Source organism: Amphiura filiformis, chromosome 8, assembly GCF_039555335.1.
Source record: "Amphiura filiformis chromosome 8, Afil_fr2py, whole genome shotgun sequence".
NCBI lineage: Eukaryota > Metazoa > Echinodermata > Ophiuroidea > Amphilepidida > Amphiuridae > Amphiura > Amphiura filiformis.
In genome coordinates this window covers 57,372,893-57,391,028 of record NC_092635.1, presented here as the reverse complement: position 1 = coordinate 57,391,028, position 18,136 = coordinate 57,372,893, and the positions used below count along the sequence as shown (strand labels likewise).

At 35.6% G+C, this 18,136-nt stretch overlaps 1 protein-coding gene across 3 annotated transcripts in view; it reads right to left on the bottom strand.

Annotated features, from left to right (window-relative positions):
- The window catches only part of LOC140159270 (metabotropic glutamate receptor 3-like), a 175,202-nt gene that overhangs the window by 112,477 nt on the left and 44,589 nt on the right, over positions 1–18,136 (bottom strand). The window lies entirely within an intron of this gene.

The following is an 18,136-nucleotide window of genomic DNA, read 5'->3' as shown; positions in this document are numbered from 1 at the left end:
GTCAAATAATCGACATACGAATAATCGATTGAGTTCTGAAGACATCGCTCATGAATCAGACCCAGCTATATTTTAAATCGAACTGCTTCTCCAAGGATGCTTTTTTGTACATCAAATAAGGGAGATGACTTTACAATATCGACAACATGGTGTAAAAATGACTTGTACTATATGCAATCTGAACCGTCAGCTAGAGAATGTAATAAAACTTTTCAAATAAACGTACTTTAGTACTGTACCATCATAACATCATATCTAAAGCGTATAAGCTGGTTTTCAGGGTATGTTATTGACGTTAATTCTAATCGCTATCTCTTGAGAATTTCGACTGTCAAATAAGTCTCAAACTATTGAATATAGAGCAAATATAGAAGACATTATTTGATAATACTTTCAAGGCCATATTTCTGGATCACAATTGTACGTGACATTTCAACGATACATAATTAAACAATACCCAAGAGTAAATTAAATATATCCATTTCTGATTGCTAATAAAACAATTTGAACTAGAAATATTTCAATGGATGTTACTTTACATAACACTTTACGTTTTTGCCTTTTCACATGTCATAACCGATGTCATGGATGTTCGTAATGCAACATTTGCATTATATTCACACTACATTTGTCAGATATGAGAAGCAAAGCTTATTTCAATACAATTTTAAATATTAAAAAAGAAAAATTTGAAATTTAAACATTATCATCATTGTAAAAATCCAATTTTCTTTATATAAATGAACCTGAAAACTATACACAAATCTTGAATGTCCATTTTTTCTTTCGCCTCAAGTATTACGAGCAGAAACACTCCTGATTTTAGACAAATACAAAACTAAACGTCCTGAATTAAATTCTTTGTGCAGCGTTTTTTTTTTTGTGTGTGTGTGTGTTTTTTTGGATTTGTCATAAAACCGAATAGCTGTAAATAACCGTTTTCTTGACTATATCAATATTGTTTTAGAACATAAAAGTATTGCAAATAAATAGTTCACATCCACTGATATAATATTCATTTGAAATGATTGATCAACAATATCCTAATATTTTAGATGGACCGAATGGAATGGTCATACAACAATTTTCAAACGTCCTTTACTTAGAACAGCGATTTTGCGTATTCGTATAACTCCGTTAAACTCATAACGATATATTAAGCCATATTATTATTCACCACTAATGACCCTTTTTATTTTAACATATCCGATACTAGAAACTTAAAGCATGGCATCACTCTTGCGACCACATGTTTTACTGCAGTTTCACAGTTGCACCACGTTCTACCCAAGGCTTTGAAGTAGGTCCGTGATTTGCTTGCAGACAGTAAAGAGAATGAAAATACATCAGTCGCCATGCAATATCAATGTCACATAATATGCAAATGACGCGTGTGAACATCACATATGTGACCGTACACCACGAATGAGCCGTAAATGTCCTCAATTGTATTCTGAGTTACAGTGTAAAATGGGCATGAAGGTCGTATTCATAGGTACTCAATTTGGTGCTACGTGTACCTCATTTAATGAGATACACGTAGCACCAAATTGAAATACCTATGAATATGACCTTCATGCCCATTTTACACTGTAACTCAGAATACAATTGAGGACATTTACGGCTCATTCGTGGTGTACGGTCACATATTGACTAGTATTTCTAACAATGACCTACACCTGTTTACAATATAATCGGCAAATATATGTAGTGTTTGTAGGTCATCTTGATCATTGCACCATGTTATGAAGATGGCTCTAATGTTTCTGGAGCTGTAAGACAAATGTTCAATTAGTGACATAGCCCACGGTTTCATAATCGACATTTCGTGTACATATCTGTGCTGATCATCTTGTTTGTATGGTATGACAAATCAGTGTAGGGAGCTGTTAAATGGAGAGTACACATACAGTGTTATGTAATCTTAATCCAATTCATCATTTTTTCATCTTTGAACGTGATAGTCATCATACAAGCCCAGTCATCATACAAGCACATATCCATTGTATTCATTGAAATATACGTTATACTCGTCTGCAACAAGTCTTCAGTAGACTTCGCCGGACATGAATTTGGAAACGGACAATGTTCAAGCAGTCGCCTGGGACTTAAAGAGCGAAGATGATCAGCAACAAGAACCTAATAAGTAGTATAGACACATAAAGATAACATGTTATTTTGTTTTTGTGATTTACATATAAAAACAGTGTCCAATCATACTGATATTTGAAATAGATCATTCATTTGCTTACTATAGAACAGTATAGGGTGTTAATATCATTTAGTTGACCTGCGAAAATTGTGTTTTTGGCCTTCGGTGTTGCTAGATCATAATACTACAAGATTAGTTCTCAACCCACTAAAGCTTATTCAAGCCATAGTGTCACTACAAAACAACCACATCGAATTCAGTTACATAAGGGTATTTTTGTGGATCTCCCAGATGAAATGCTGATATCTTTTTATTGTTTTCTACGAACACGTGTTGAGGATAAACTTTTATGGTAGTGAGACTTCAAATATTTCTGGTACTCGCCAAAGCAAATTGTTTTTAATTTATAACTTTTAATTTATAACTGTTTCTAAGAAAAATGCAAAATTTACTAACTTTGTTTTAACAATAACTAAAACTGATACAAATACATTAAGGTATTCTTGTACCTAATTTCATTAAGAAAATTTTAATAAACAAGTTTCTTTTAAGAAAATATACTTGTATTCTGCATGTTATACATCGTAAGCAGTATATAACTGCGTAGCTTCCCAAGTATACTACGTAGTATTAGTTTTATTTAATGCATGGAATCTTAATGCGTTTCAAGCCCCGGGGTCGCCCTTGAACATAAAATTACATTAATGTTATTTTATCATTAAGCATGTTTCCTCAGTATGCTTACTGCACAATGACAAAACAAATTTTCTACCAATAATATTACATCATAATGGTCAATTGCACTCTGCATTTAATGCAATTCCTTTAAGCAGTATTTCCAAATACCATTAATAATTATAGTGATCATTTGGATTGAAAACATCAAAGCGTGGTGAAAATAAATGATAAACAACATCGTTCTATTGTGACAAAATAAATTTCCGACAAGTAAGCAGGAATGTTTTACTTATTGTCTAAACAAAACGACATCATGATCTCAGTATTGTCAATAGCTTCCGTGTATCGATTTATGACAAGCGCTATTTTGGTCGGTTAATTTTATTCAAATAGTCAATCAATGGTCAACTTGTAGCAAAGATCTGAATGAATGCTTCCATTTTCGCGAATCGTTAAAAATTCTTCAGATCCAATCATCATTCCCTGAATTATTCCTTAAAAATCTCAAAATGTTGAAATGTTTATATCCACTTGAACTTATTATCTACAATATATGATCAACCTGCCATACAATATACTCTGCATCGATCATAACAGCTTCAATTTGCCCTATATTCTAACTACCTATCATCAGTATCTATAAATCAATGCGTGTGTGACATAATCTCGATTGAGTTGATCACTTATTAAAGAGGATATACTAATACCAGAATGATTTACAACAGATAAGACAATATATACCTCATTCTTGTTTACGTAATTTCCAACAGTCTTTATGTCTACTAACTCTACTCTAGCAATAAATAACAGCTCTATATTTAAGAAAATCAACACTTCTGCCCATGCAGTTCCGTTAGCAGGCAATAAAGGAAACTTAAGTTTAATGTGCTTGCGTGCATGTGTCAAATAATCGACATACAAATAATCGATTGAGTTCTAAAGACACTGCTCATAAATCAGACCCAGCTATATTTTAAATCGAACTGCTTCTCAAAGGGTGCTTTTTTGTACTTCAAATAAGGGAGATGAGTTTACAATATCGACAACATGGTGTAAAAATGACTATATGCAATCTGAACCGTCAGCTGGAAAATGTAATAAAACCTTTCAAATAAACGTACTTTAGTACTGTAACATCATAACATCATATCTAAAGCGTATAAGCTGGTTTTCAGGGTATGTTATTGACGTTAATTCTTATCGTTATCTCTTGAGAATTTCGACTGTCAAATAAGTCTCAAACTATTGAATATAGATCAAATATATTTGATAATACTTTCAAGGCCATATTTCTGGATCACAATTGTACGTGACATTTCAACGATACATAATTAAACAATACCCAAGAGTAAATGAAATATATCCATTTCTGATTGCTAATAACATTTTTGAACTAGAAATATTTCAATGGATGTTTCTTTACATGACACTTTGTGTTTTTGCCTTTTTAAATGTCATAACCCATGTCATGGATGTTCGTAATGCAAAATTTGTATTAGATTCACACTATTTTTGTCATATATGAGGAGCAAGGCTTATTTCAATACAATTTTAAATATTACAAAAAAAATTGACATTTTAACATCTTCATCATTGTAAAAACCCAATTTTCTTTATTATGAGAACCTGAAAACTATACACCAATCTTGAATGTGTTTTTTTTTTCTTTCGCCTCAAGAATTACGAGCAGAAACACCTTATTTTAGAAAAATACCGAACTGAACGTCCTGAATTAAAGAGAAAACAATTCTTTGCGCAGCGTTTGATTTTTTTTGGGATTTGTCATAAACCAAATAGCTGTAAATAATCATTTTAATAATACTACAAGATTAGTTCTCAACCCACTAAAGCTTATTCAAGGCATAGTGTCACTACAAAACAACCACATCGAATTCAGTTACATAAGGGTATTTTCGTGGATCTCCCAGATGAAATGGTAATATTTGTTTATTGTTTTCTACAAACATGTGGTGAAGATAAACTTTCATGATAGTGAGACTTCAAATATTTCTGGCAATCGCCAAAGCAATTTGCTTTTGAATTTATAACTTTTAATTTATAACTGTGTCTAAGAAAAATTCAAAATTGACTAACTTTGTTTTAACAATAACTAAACTTTAATACAGTATTTTTGTACCTAATTTCATTAAGAATTTTTTTTTAATTTCAGAATAAAAAAGTTTCTGTTAAGAAAATATATTAATTGTATTCTGCAAGTTATACATCGTAAGTAGTATATAACTGTAAAGCTTCTCAAGTATACTAGGTGGTATTAGTCTTATTTAATGCATGAAATCTTAATGCGTTTCCTGCCCCAGGGTCGCCCTTGAACATAAAATTACATTTATTTTTAATGTCATTTTATCATTAAGAATGTTTTCTCAGTATGCTTACTGCACAATGACAAAACAAATTTCCTACTAATAATATTATATCATAATGATCAATTGCATCACTAAATAGATTCATCAGGTTTGTAGATATACAGTAAAATAATTTTCTTTTGCACAAAACCAAAATATTTTACTCACTTGACGGTTTCGCCTATCATGGTCGATAGGCATCATCAGAATGATGTTGGATGATCCGTACTTCCTGTAGGACGTATCCCGACTGTAGAGGGTGTATTTACAGCCAGGAGAGGATCATACACGTGGCTAAGTATGATTTACATACATACATACATACAAAAGTACATTTAATATAGCGCTGTTACATCAAGATCAAAGCGCAGTATGAACCAGTGAAAAACGGCAATAAGAGAAAATGGCAAATATATAATATATACAATACAAGCAAAAACATTATTCATCATTTGGATACAAGTGTGTTTTCAGACATTTTTTGAACTTGGAGAGTGTGTCACAGTTTCTGATTTCAGCTGGTAAGTTGTTCCAGATGTGCGGAGCGATATATGTAAAAGTCCGGTTATGAGCAGATATGAGTGTTTTAGTAGGAGTGCGTTCGGATAGCCGGGTGATGTCAGAAGCTGAACGAAGACTAGCTCGTAGCGGCTGGTACAGTGTCAGGCAAGATGCTAAATAGTCGGGTGCAGCTCCATGGAGGCACTTATAGACGAGTACAATGATCTTAAATGTTATACGGTCTTTGACAGGTAGCCAGTGCAGTTGTTGTAAGCACGGCGTGGCATGGTCAAATTTCAGCGCACCACAAATTAACTTCGCAGACCAGTTTTGTATGCGTTGGAGCCGTTTGATGTCAGTTTTGTTGGAGCCAAGTAATAAAGCATTACCGTAATCGAGTCTTGATAGAACTAGAGCCCGGATGACAGAGTGACAAGAATCAAAGTCAAGATATTTGCGAATGCGCGATATATTTCTCAGTTGATAGTTGAGACTGGTGCAGAGACTTGTGATATGAGAAGACATTGTCATTGAAGTGTCAAAGACAACTCCCAGATTACGGACATTCTCAGAAGGTGTTATTGTCTTACCGCAAACTTGCAAGGATACAGGAGGCATCTTGCACTTGAGATGTTCAGGAACAGCAACAAAAACTCTGTCTTCTCTTCATTGAGCTTGAGCATGTTCTTCGTCATCCATGACTTGATGTCAAAATGCACGAAGAGAGCTGCGAGAGCGAAGTTGTGATTGATTGTGGGTCACATGGATTGAATGGCAAATACAGTTGTATGTCATCAGCATACGTATGGAATTGCAGTCTGTGCTGCCGTACTATGCGACCAATGGGAACAGAGTAGATGGTGAATGACTGTGGGCCCACGATCGACCCCTGAGGTAGGCCATACTTCAAAACATGAGAGTTGGAGAACACCCCATCAATACAAACACATGATGTTCTCTCCGACAGGTAAGATTTATACCATTCCAGCGCAGTCCCTGTTACACCGATGTCATGATGAAGGCGATCAAGCAAGATTGAGTGGCTCACAGTGTCAAACGCTGCGCTTAAGTCCAAAAGGACTAGGAATACACCTCTGCGCTGAGAAACATGCTGCATGATGTCGTCTTTAACTTTCAGCAGGGCCGACTCCGTACTGTGTGAAGTCCTGTAAGCCGACTGTAAGGGTTCACGTAGATTTTCTCTGGTCATGTAATCATTGATGTTATTGACAGCATGTTTTTCGATGACTTTCGACACAAATGGTATGTTTGATACTGGGCGATAGTTTCTTAACTCGTTGGGGTCCAGCGATTGTTTTTTGATGATTGGAGCAACGACAGCGTGCTTCAATGAGGATGGGAACACTCCAGAGCTGAGAGATGTATTGACAACCTCGGTGATCATTGGAACAAACATTGATGGGTTTTGTTTTATGAACCATGTTGGCAACGGGTCCAGAAGACAAGTTTTTGATGGTGCTTTGTTGATATGAGCTAAGATTTCTTCTTCACTCACTGGGTTGAATTCATGAAAACTACAATCAACAGGTGAGGATGGAGCTACATCACTAGCAACATTGGCATTCTCAAGTTCTTTTTCAATGCCTTCGTAGATTATGTTGACTTTATCAGTAAAGAAGGTGGCAAAGTCATTACTGAGATCTTGTGCAGATTCATGTGCAGGCAGTATTTTTGTGCCTTTACCGAGGAGGGAATTTACTTTCTTGAACATTGTCTTAGAGTCAGCTTGTTCAAATTCTGATCTGTAATGCTCCTTTTTGGCTTTGTCTATCATTTCATTAACCAGCTTTCTTTGGTCAATGTAGATCTGACGGTGAATTTCAAGGCCGGTTGTCCTCCATTTACGCTCGTATTTGCGGCGGAGGCGACGGGCAACATGGATATCAGTATTGTACCAAGGCTGATGTGGTCTATTGGTACGAGATCGGACAGTGGTAGGAGCATGCTTATCAAGAGTGTTCTTTATGGTGTTATTGTAGAGTTCAACAAGATTATTGACAGTGTCACTTTGAGAATCAAAGTCAGAGATAAGATCATCATGGAAGGATTTGAGATCAATATCTTTGAAATTGCGTGTGACAAACTCGGTTTTCTGATATTTTGGCTTTGACATTGCGATTAAGCAATAAACAACATGATGATGGTCAGAAAGCATTGATTCTTGGATGCAGTCCTTGATGAGATTGTCTTCAGGACGTGAGATAACAAGATCTAATGTATTCCCAGATCGATGTGTTGGGAATGTAACGTGTTGCTCAAAACCTGAATTGCCGAGTGTAGTCATAAAATTGGACACATCTGATTTTGTCGGGTTATTAACATGTATGTTGAAGTCACCCACCAATACAACTTTACGGTTGAGAGTATTCACAAAGCCTCCTATGAAAGTATCAAATTCATCCAAGAAAGTGGATGTTTTGAAGCCATTGACTGGGGATGGATAGGGCCTGTACACAGCAATGAAATACACGCTTTTACTTATGTTGGTAAAGCATGCGTGCTCAAAGGTGGTGAAGTGATGCCCCGTAGGAATGAGCTGTAATTTCAGGTCATCTTTAAATAAAGCCCCAATACCTCCACCATAGTTTTCTGAATTGCGTGGTACACTTATGAAGGAGTAACCTGCAGGCGTTAGATCTGCTATGACGACGGGATCGGACTCATTTAGCCATGTTTCCGTGAGAATCGTGAAGTCGATGTCGTGCTCGAGCATAAAGTCCAAATACATTGTGACTTTGTTACGGATGGACCGTGCATTCCAAACGCAGAAGGATAGATCATGCTTTGCGTCAATGGAAGCAGACTGATTTGATTGTAACACAGAATGTACAGTAGCTGGTAATTTCTTCTTTTTTCCCCTTCTGGTTGGCTTGTGTGAATTAATACCAAGTGACTTGATATTATTCCAAACGGCTTGATCAAGTCTAGTAGAGTTACCACCATTACATGATAAGATATCACTCCTACTATAACACATTGTGATTGTCCTGTAGCTAATTAGTCCGTCAATAGGATGAGTACTCTGAAGTGGATTAATCTGATCAATACATGGGTTCAGTGTACAGTCAAGAGGATTAGACTGATCAATCCATAGGTATCCAATTGAAATAGATGACACCACAAGCAATGATATCCAAACACTGTGTATAAATATGGTGGCCATGGGCTTCAGTAGGGAGGATGATGTAGAAAAACAAGTCAATGTTATTTCCGCCCAAATGTTGACTGCACAGCCCAAATTTTATGTCCACAGTGATCAGAAACACTATCCAAAGACAATAGATGCAAAATCAAGGTTAGCAGATAGCTAGAGCTGGTAAAATCACTATCTGCTCTGGAGAGAGGTTCAGGGTGCTACCACAAGGGTGCACACCTAATAATTATGATTTAAGTAAGATATACAGTAAAATAATTTTCTTTTGCACAAAACCAAACTATTTTACTCACTTGTATGTCATACCAGTCACCTAAACCAGAGCGATCCAACAGGTAGCATAAAATTCACGTATGAAAAAGAGCACGAGGGCACCATTCCATTTTGGACACTCTAATAGTCAAAAAAGCAGATGGCTCGGTCAAGCTGTTAGTCTATAGAAAGGTCACCCACACTGACCAATACCTAAATTTCGACTCGCACCATCCCATACACCACAAACTAGGTGTAATTCGCACTCTGTTAGACAGAATGAACAGTGTTGTAACGGAAGACGAGGACAGAAAAAACAAGAAGAAGAGAAGATCAAGCAGGCGCTCGGGCGTTGTGGCTATCCTAATTGGTCCTTTAAGAAAGTGAAAGAAAAAATGGTTAACAAACAGAGCAAGCCCAACACCAAGAAAGATAGTAGCGATCGGACCAAGGGATTTGTCGTGATCCCGTACGTAGAGGGACTCGCAGACAAAGCCAATAGGATCTTCCGAAAACACGGAATTGCCACTGCTATGAAACCTAACACCACGCTCCGAAAAATGCTGGTTCATCCCAAAGACAAAATAGACCCACTTAGCACAACTGACTGCGTTTATGAAATACCATGCGCAAATTGTAATCACTCATATGTTGGTGAAACGGGAAGAAAATTTGAGACTCGTCTAAAAGAACACCAGAAAGAGACAGACAGGGTGTCAAAAACCAAATCAAATTACACCCGGCAAACCCGAAAACAATCAGCGAGTGAACAATCCAAGTCAGCTATAACAGACCACGCAGTGCAACAAAATCATATCATCAATTGGGACAATGCCAAAATTCTTAGCAAGGCGTGTGATGCAAATGCCAGATATGTCAAAGAATCAATATGGATCAGGAGACGAGGACCCAATGTCATGAATAGAGACGAGGGGGCCCACTACCTTAGTCACGTGTATGATCCTCTCCTGGCTGTAAATACACCCTCTACAGTCGGGATACGTCCTACTGGAAGTAAGGATCATCCAACATCATTCTATCGACCATGATAGGCGAAACCGTCAAGTGAGTAAAATATTTTGGTTTTGTGCAAAAGAAAATTATTTTACTGATCAATTGCACTTTGCATTTAATGCAATTACTTCAAGTGATATTTCAAAATACCATTAATGATACTATTAACGTAGTGATCATTTGGATTGGACATAGCACAGCGTGGTAAAAACACATGATAAACAACATCGTTCTATTGTGGCAAGATAAATTTCCGACAAGCAAGCAGGAATATTTTACTTATTGTTAAAACAAAGCGGCCTCGTGGTCTCAGTGTTGTCAGTAGCTTCCGTATATCGATTTACGACAAGCGCTGTTGTAAAAGCAATATAATATAATTGCAAATAAAAGCAATTATGTACTTGTGTATTTGTGATTTGGGTAAGGAAATGAATTTGGTTGATTTTTGTTGTTTTTTCATTCAAATATTCAATCAATGGTCAACTAGTAGCAAAAGACCTGTAATAATGCTTCCAATTTTCGCGAAGCAGTTTACGTGCATCATTAGAAATCCTTCCGATCCAATTATCATTCCTTGAATTATTCCTAAAATTCACAAAATGTCGAAATGTTTATATCCACTTGAACTTATTATCTACAATATAGGATCAGCCTGCCATACACTATACTCTGCATCGATCATAACAGCTTCAATTTGCCCTACATTCTAACTACCTATCCTCAGTATCTATAAATCAATGTGTGTGTGACATAATCTCGATTGAGTTGATCATTTATTAAAGAGGATATACTAATACCAGAATGATTAACAACAGACAAGACAATATATACCTCATTCTTGTTTACGTAATTTCCAGCAGTCTTTATGTCTACTACCTCTACTCTAGCAATAAATAACAGCTCTATATTTAAAAGAAAATCAACACCTCAGCCCATGCAATTCCGTAGGCAGGCAATAAAGGAAACTTAAGTTTAATGTGCTTGCGTGCATGTGTCAAATAATCGACATACGAATAATCGATTGAGTTCTAAAGACACAGCTCATACATCAGACCCAGCTATATTTGAAATCGAACTGCTTCTCCAAGGATGCTTTTTGTATATACTTCAAATAAGGGAGGTGAGTTTACAATATCGACAACATGGTGTAAAAATGACTTGTATTATATGCAATCTGAACCGTCAGCTAGAGAATGTAATAAAAATTTTCAAATAAACGTACTTTAGTACTGTAACATCATAACATCTAAAGCGTATAAGCTGGTTTTCAGGGTATGTTATTGACGTTAATTCTTATCGCTATCTCTTGAGAATTTCGACTGTCAAATAAGTCCCAAACTATTGAATATAGATCAAATATAGAAGACATTATTTGATAATACTTTCAAGGCCATTATTTTCTGGAACACAATTGTACGTGACATTTCAACGATACATAATTAAACAATACCCAAGAGTAAATGAAATATATCCATTTCTGATTGCTAATAACATTTTTGAACTAGAAATATTTCAATGGATGTTTCTTTACATGACACTTTGCCTTTTGCCTTTTCACATGTCATAGCCGATGTCATGGATGTTCGTAATGCAAAATTTGCATTAGATTTACACTACTTTTGTCAGATATGAGAAGCAAAGCTTATTGAAATACAATTTTAAATATTAAGAAAGACAAATTTGACATTTTAACACCTTCATCATTGTAAAAACCCCAATTGTCTTTATTATAAGAACCTGAAAACTATACACCAATCTTGAATGTGTTTTTTCCCTCTCGCCACAAGAATTACGAGCAGAAATACTCCTGATTTGAGAAAAATGCAGAACTGAACGTTCTGATTTTTGTTTGATTTGTCATGAAGCCGAATAGCTGTAAATAACCGTTTTCATGACTATATCAATATTGTCCTTTTCTCAGAACAGCGATTTTGCGTATTCGTATACCTCTGTCAAACTCATAACGATTATTATTCACCACTAATGACCCTTTTTATTTTAACATATCCGATACTAGAAACTTAAAGCATGGTTGCACTCTTGAGACCACGGGTTTTACTGTAGTTTTACAGTTGCACCACGTTCTACCCGAGCCTTTGAAGTGGGTCCGTGATTTGCTTGCAGACAGTAAAGAGAATGAAAATACATCAGTCGCCATACAATATCAATTTCACATAATATGCAAATGACTCGTGTGGACATCACATATTTACTAGTATTTCTAATAATGAACTTCACCTGTTTAAAATATAATCGGGCACAATATGTTGTGTTTGTAGGTCATCTTGATCATTGTACCATGTTATGAAAATGGCTCTAATGTTTCTGGAGCTGTAAGACAAATGTTCAATTTAATAGTGACATAGCCCACGGTTTCATAATCGACATTTCGTGTATATAATCTTGGCTGATCTTCTTGTTTGTATGGGATGTTGCTATGACAAATCAGATATGGTCAGTGCAGCGCGCTGATAAATGGAGAGTTCACATAAACATAATGTTAATCCGATTCATCCTTTCTTAGGATCATAGCCATTGTATTCATTGGAAATGTGCGTTATACGGGCTTGCTATAGTACGTTGCACAGGCTTCGAAAAAGTGACGGAACGAAACTTAACCGTACCGAAAGCAAGATAGTTAAAGATATTTTGTGGCGAAATAGTATAATCATGTAGACAAACGTCGGGTCTTGCCTTCATGTAAGCATCACGAACTCTTGTATATCCCTAACCCTAACTTAAACCATAACCATAACTCTAAACTCTAACCCTAAAACCAGACACAAAGTTAGAACCAAACTTCGGCAATTTTGAATTGAAGGAAACTTGTAGCGTTGAACATGAAAAAACCACAATCCTGCACAAAAAGGACAGTTTGTTTATTTCACTCATCCCCGCTTCCCTTATACAATGTTGAATGCTGAAACATAGTAAAAAGTGGTTGCCGTCAATGTCTGCTCCAACATTGTTTCCAGCGGGAGGGGAGGGGAAGTAAGCAAGTACATAACTTGAGCTATGAAACGTATCATATATTTTCAGCTTCCATGATGCAGTCATGTCTACAGTAGAATTCATCTCGACCTTTGCAGGACTTAACCCCATTAAAAGCTATTAAACCAAGATAACACTCATTGAAACAGCTCAACTGATTAAATCGGATCTTCTCTGGTTGTGCACAAGTGTCTGTTTTCATGTGCGATATCGCAATATAGCTGGTATTCATAGCTTCAGTTGGGTAACCGATTATAAAGGAAACGAAAGGAAACAATGGTATGTGTACCTTTGTTCACGAAATGAGACAATGGCGTGCTTTTTGTAAACCAGCATTCTTGAAAATGAGCAACATAATGATTGTTGACTTAACACGGTTTGGAAATAATTTCTTCATATTTTTGGTGTTATCTGTCGTTTACATGTCCTCCTAAAACACAAAAGTGCGACCCTCTCCAAACACCTAAATTAGCTAAAAATTTAGGACATGTTACAAAACTATATTGTCTAGAATTTTAGAAGAGTACTTTTAATATTGGCCGGTTATTTTTCACACAGCGACGTTAACTAGGCAATGTACTATTACCTATAACATTAACTAAAACACCAAAGTACGAATATTTCCAAACATCTAAATTAGCTAAAATTTAGGACATGTTAAAAACTATATTTTCTAGAACTTTAGAAGAGTACTTTTTAATATTGGCCGGGTATTTTTCACACAGCGACGTTAACTAGTCATATCCCCATACTTTTAACGTAGGGCTATTTCTAGAGGTCACGCGTCAATGGGAAAGAGCACTATGTATTGTGTATAGGAAAACGGACAGTAACTGCAGTATGCATGTTCAATTCACAGTAATTTGACCTGTAAAACTGTCCCAACGATTTTCACACAAGATCAAAATCTGACACTTTTTGGCTATGTCCATGCAGAGTCCTGTCATTTTGGAGTAAAAAAATAGTTATTTCTATCTTTATGTAAAAAGGTTTTGCGGAAAAGATTGGAAATCCATGGAAGACATGGCCTTAATATGGCGCTATATTCAATTACTATTACCACTTAATGGCATATAATTTAAATATATTAAAGTTGTGTATTATGATTTCGCATATCGTATTATATAGTTCAGAATAATAAACCTTAACAACTGAAGCCTGGCACGGACAAGTACAGAAAAAAGCGAGGTATTCTTGATATTCCTATTCTCAAGTGGGCTGCACACGTTCTTCTATCCTGTTGTTATTAGATAAAGAAAACTAAAAAAGAATAATAATATCTGTTTTATAATCCACGTATTCATCAGAATGATACAAATTCCCAGGACTAACAGATAATCCGTTTACTCAAATTATACACTATAATATTGGATATAAGTTTAAAGTTACATAGACGCCATTAGAGTGTAGCAAAAGGAAACCGTTTTTTCTCGGATCGACTTCGAACTCTCGCAGAATTTTACTAGGGTACATACTATGGTGCTGTAATGTCAAAAATATCGGAGCATGTTTCGCCGAGGCAGTAGATTTTCACAAAATCTCTACTTGTTGATATTTCTTACTCAAAACTCTATAGATTAGAGAAATCAATAGGAACAACCTGGGAAATGTAGGCATTCAGATGACATCATACACAATATAAAACACATTGGATGCTTTATTTCGACCCTTTACATCATCACCAGAGAGTAAGTAGTCTAAAATTGATTACATTATTTGTCGCCAAAGACAGGTATGTAGTTAAAAGTTGATGGTTTTTGAGTTCCCAAATTAAGGGGAAGGGGTAGCATTATGGATCATTTTACAAGTTTTTTACCTAATACCTAATAAATAGCAAATAAGTATGGATTTTGTGAAAATCTGCTGCCTGTGCGAGACCTGTTCCGACCTTACTGATATTTCAGCACAATACCCTGGTAAAATCCTCCGAGACTTCCAAATTGATCCGAGAAACATGATAAAGGGCAGGCATCAACAATAACGCATCTTTCCTAAGGTTATATGTAGATTTATTTTCACTATTGAAATGCAAGTTAGGTGAGAAACAAAAAAACATGACTTGTATTTTTATGCGGGGTCAGTATTCGTTGCAGACCTTATAATTAAAAGATACCCAATGAATTAACAAGAATTGGAAACCAGAAAGCGTATTTGCAGCAGATCAAGACTTAATTAACCAAGTGTATTGATACAACTGACCAATGAATTCCAACTGAATTCCATCAAGAGCTGACAAGAGGAAAAATAGAACACTTGACTTTTATTTAAAGGTCATTATTAATTATATTATCATATAACTTAAGTAAGATTTTACATTCCCAAATGGAATACTGGCATGGCGTTGAAGTTATTAACCTGAACAGGTCTTTTTAAACTAGATTTTTGGGTGATGACAATTAAAAAACTTTATCATTATTTTTAAGTAGTGACGCACAGTGGGTTTACTCTCAAAGGAGCAATAGCAACATGTATCAAATAGAAAGCTTGATATATAATAAGGTACTGTGCATACTGGGGTGCATTTTTATTGGGTTAAACTTACATGATAAAAAGCACTTACACTTAATGAATACACGCCATGTGAGGGTTTGAAGTCATAATTAAAGCGTCGACGTTAGATAATGTTTAAATTGCTGTCGACTACCACATTACCGAAACGGTAATATACTTTTAACTTAACTTGGTCGTTTGACATACTCTTGAAAAAGCGACAAGCTTTCAATTCATTTTCATTAACCCATATTCAGAGTTACAACTTATGTTTGTTCCTTTTCCCAATTCAATTTTTGCACCACCAAGTATAGCGTTTTCCTCATTAACAGAAATGGGTGATCAACGAGAGTAAAATAAGTGAAACGTTTACTCTTTCTTTCCATTAGCGATTTATCTTCAATGTTGTCAAAGGGCTGTTGTACTTGAAATACATACACCCCCCCGTGGAAGATATGACCTTAATCTCCACCAAGAAAGTTTGTTTTTAAATGGGGTAACCTGAATGGGTGACTCCATTCGAAATCTACCCCCCTGTGTGGGACTATACCATATAGAAATGAAGATGCATTGGAATGCATGATCTGACTAATATACATGAACCTTGATAGTAGGTTTCACAACCAGCTTAAGCCACGCGGACTCAAGTACATAAGGTACAACCCTAGGTACAACCAGCGGATTCATTAAACTCACCGAATGCCTATGTTTATAAGAATCCATAAACTTGACATAATTTCTGCCATGACAATAAATGTGTCATTGCTGATTAAACATGAATGTTTTGTCATGTCAGCTATACACAGTTGTTTGATGAGGTCATTTTTTATTTTTTTCTAACAAAACATTTATAATGTTAAATTCTAGACATGAACAATATCAACAGATTCTCACTTCTTTATTAAATTATTCATCTTTGTCTGCAATCTTGTGGTAATTATTTTCTATAAACTGTACATTTGTGTACAAATTGAGGGCGCTATTTACATATATTTTCAATTTAGATTAACCAAATAATAAGACTTATTCCTTAGATTTCATGATAAAAATGGGGTTTTTTTTTAAATGTCTATGCCATTTGTTAGTCTTTTTCTGATGCTCTAATACCACTATACAAGTGTCTAGCCCTTTTCAAGATGCAAACAAGATTTAAGATAAATAGCGCCATCATTGGTCACATTTACTTAAAAATGACAACACTTAAAATGCCATCAGACAACCGTGTAAGACCACTTGACATGTGACGTCATTGACTCATTGCCCGGCAGTATGCGCACGCATTATGGCACTTTCCATTGTTCTTTGCCCTGCAGTGTGCGTGCGCATCGTAGTTTGCTCAGGGCATGTGTATTTTAAACCTCCCACCACATTTCATATTGTGCAAGAAACCCATTGAACAGTGAAGCAGTTCGTTGGTGCATATCGAAAGACCAATCCCTCGCCTTTGTTGATAAACATTGATGTCAAGTGGTCTATATGTCAGATGCAATGGAAATGATAGCATGCTGAACCGGATCGTTGGACATAAGTTTCTGCTTCGTTTGTATTATAGCATTCTAGCCAGAGCGAAATAGTCATCAGCACAGCATTTAAAGATACATTTTACCAATTTGATGAATTAATAAGTCACTGTTTGCTTTCACATTTTTACCACTGTAATGCAGAAGAAACAGTAAAAAACCGAGCAGACATCTTCATTAGATTTGATGGAAGCTTTTAATGCAGACGGCAGAGACAATCTAATGTAACGTCCGCAATCTATCTTTATTTGTATACCCTTGAAAAGACAGGCTTGTTTAAATTGTAATTTATTTGCAGTAGTGACTATACATATGAAGTTATGAAATACAACCTTGGACCATTGAAATACATGTAACAATTGCAAACAGAAAATTTTTATTTTAGATTATTACGTTAAATTTTTACAATTGTCCTCAAGCCAGTGAAGACCACCTTATGTTTTAGTGCAAATACGTCTACACGTCTGTTTGAAGACACTAGGTCTATCCATATAAAACCCAAGCTTGGGCCAAAGATCCTAAATTGCTTACGTGCGTGTCAATAGTAGTCCATAAAATACACCGGTTAGTCAAAGTATCAAGTTTAGCACAGTTGAATTTAGAAGAAAAAAAATAGTGTAAATCTACGTAATCATAATATGATTTTTTGGATTAAAGGGCGATAAGATGATATATTTTACGAAATATGTACGTTTTTTACTAAAAAGTAAATAAAAAATTCCTGAGATAGTCACATTTGCCAAATGATTTTAGAGGCGCAAGTCTTGATGGAGCCGCCGAACATTGCGACAGTTTTGAGACAGAATATATTTATACCCCCAAAATGTTGCATTTTTTACCTAACGGGACTTGAAGTGCATTTCTTTTTCAGCCTATCTTGCAGTTTAAACTTAAATGCAGAGGTTGTTGTGGATCATTATTTATTCTATCATTTCATCGGCCATATCTTGGTGCGGCCGTATTCAATCTCTCTTTGTATTTCTGTCCATAGGCCTATCAC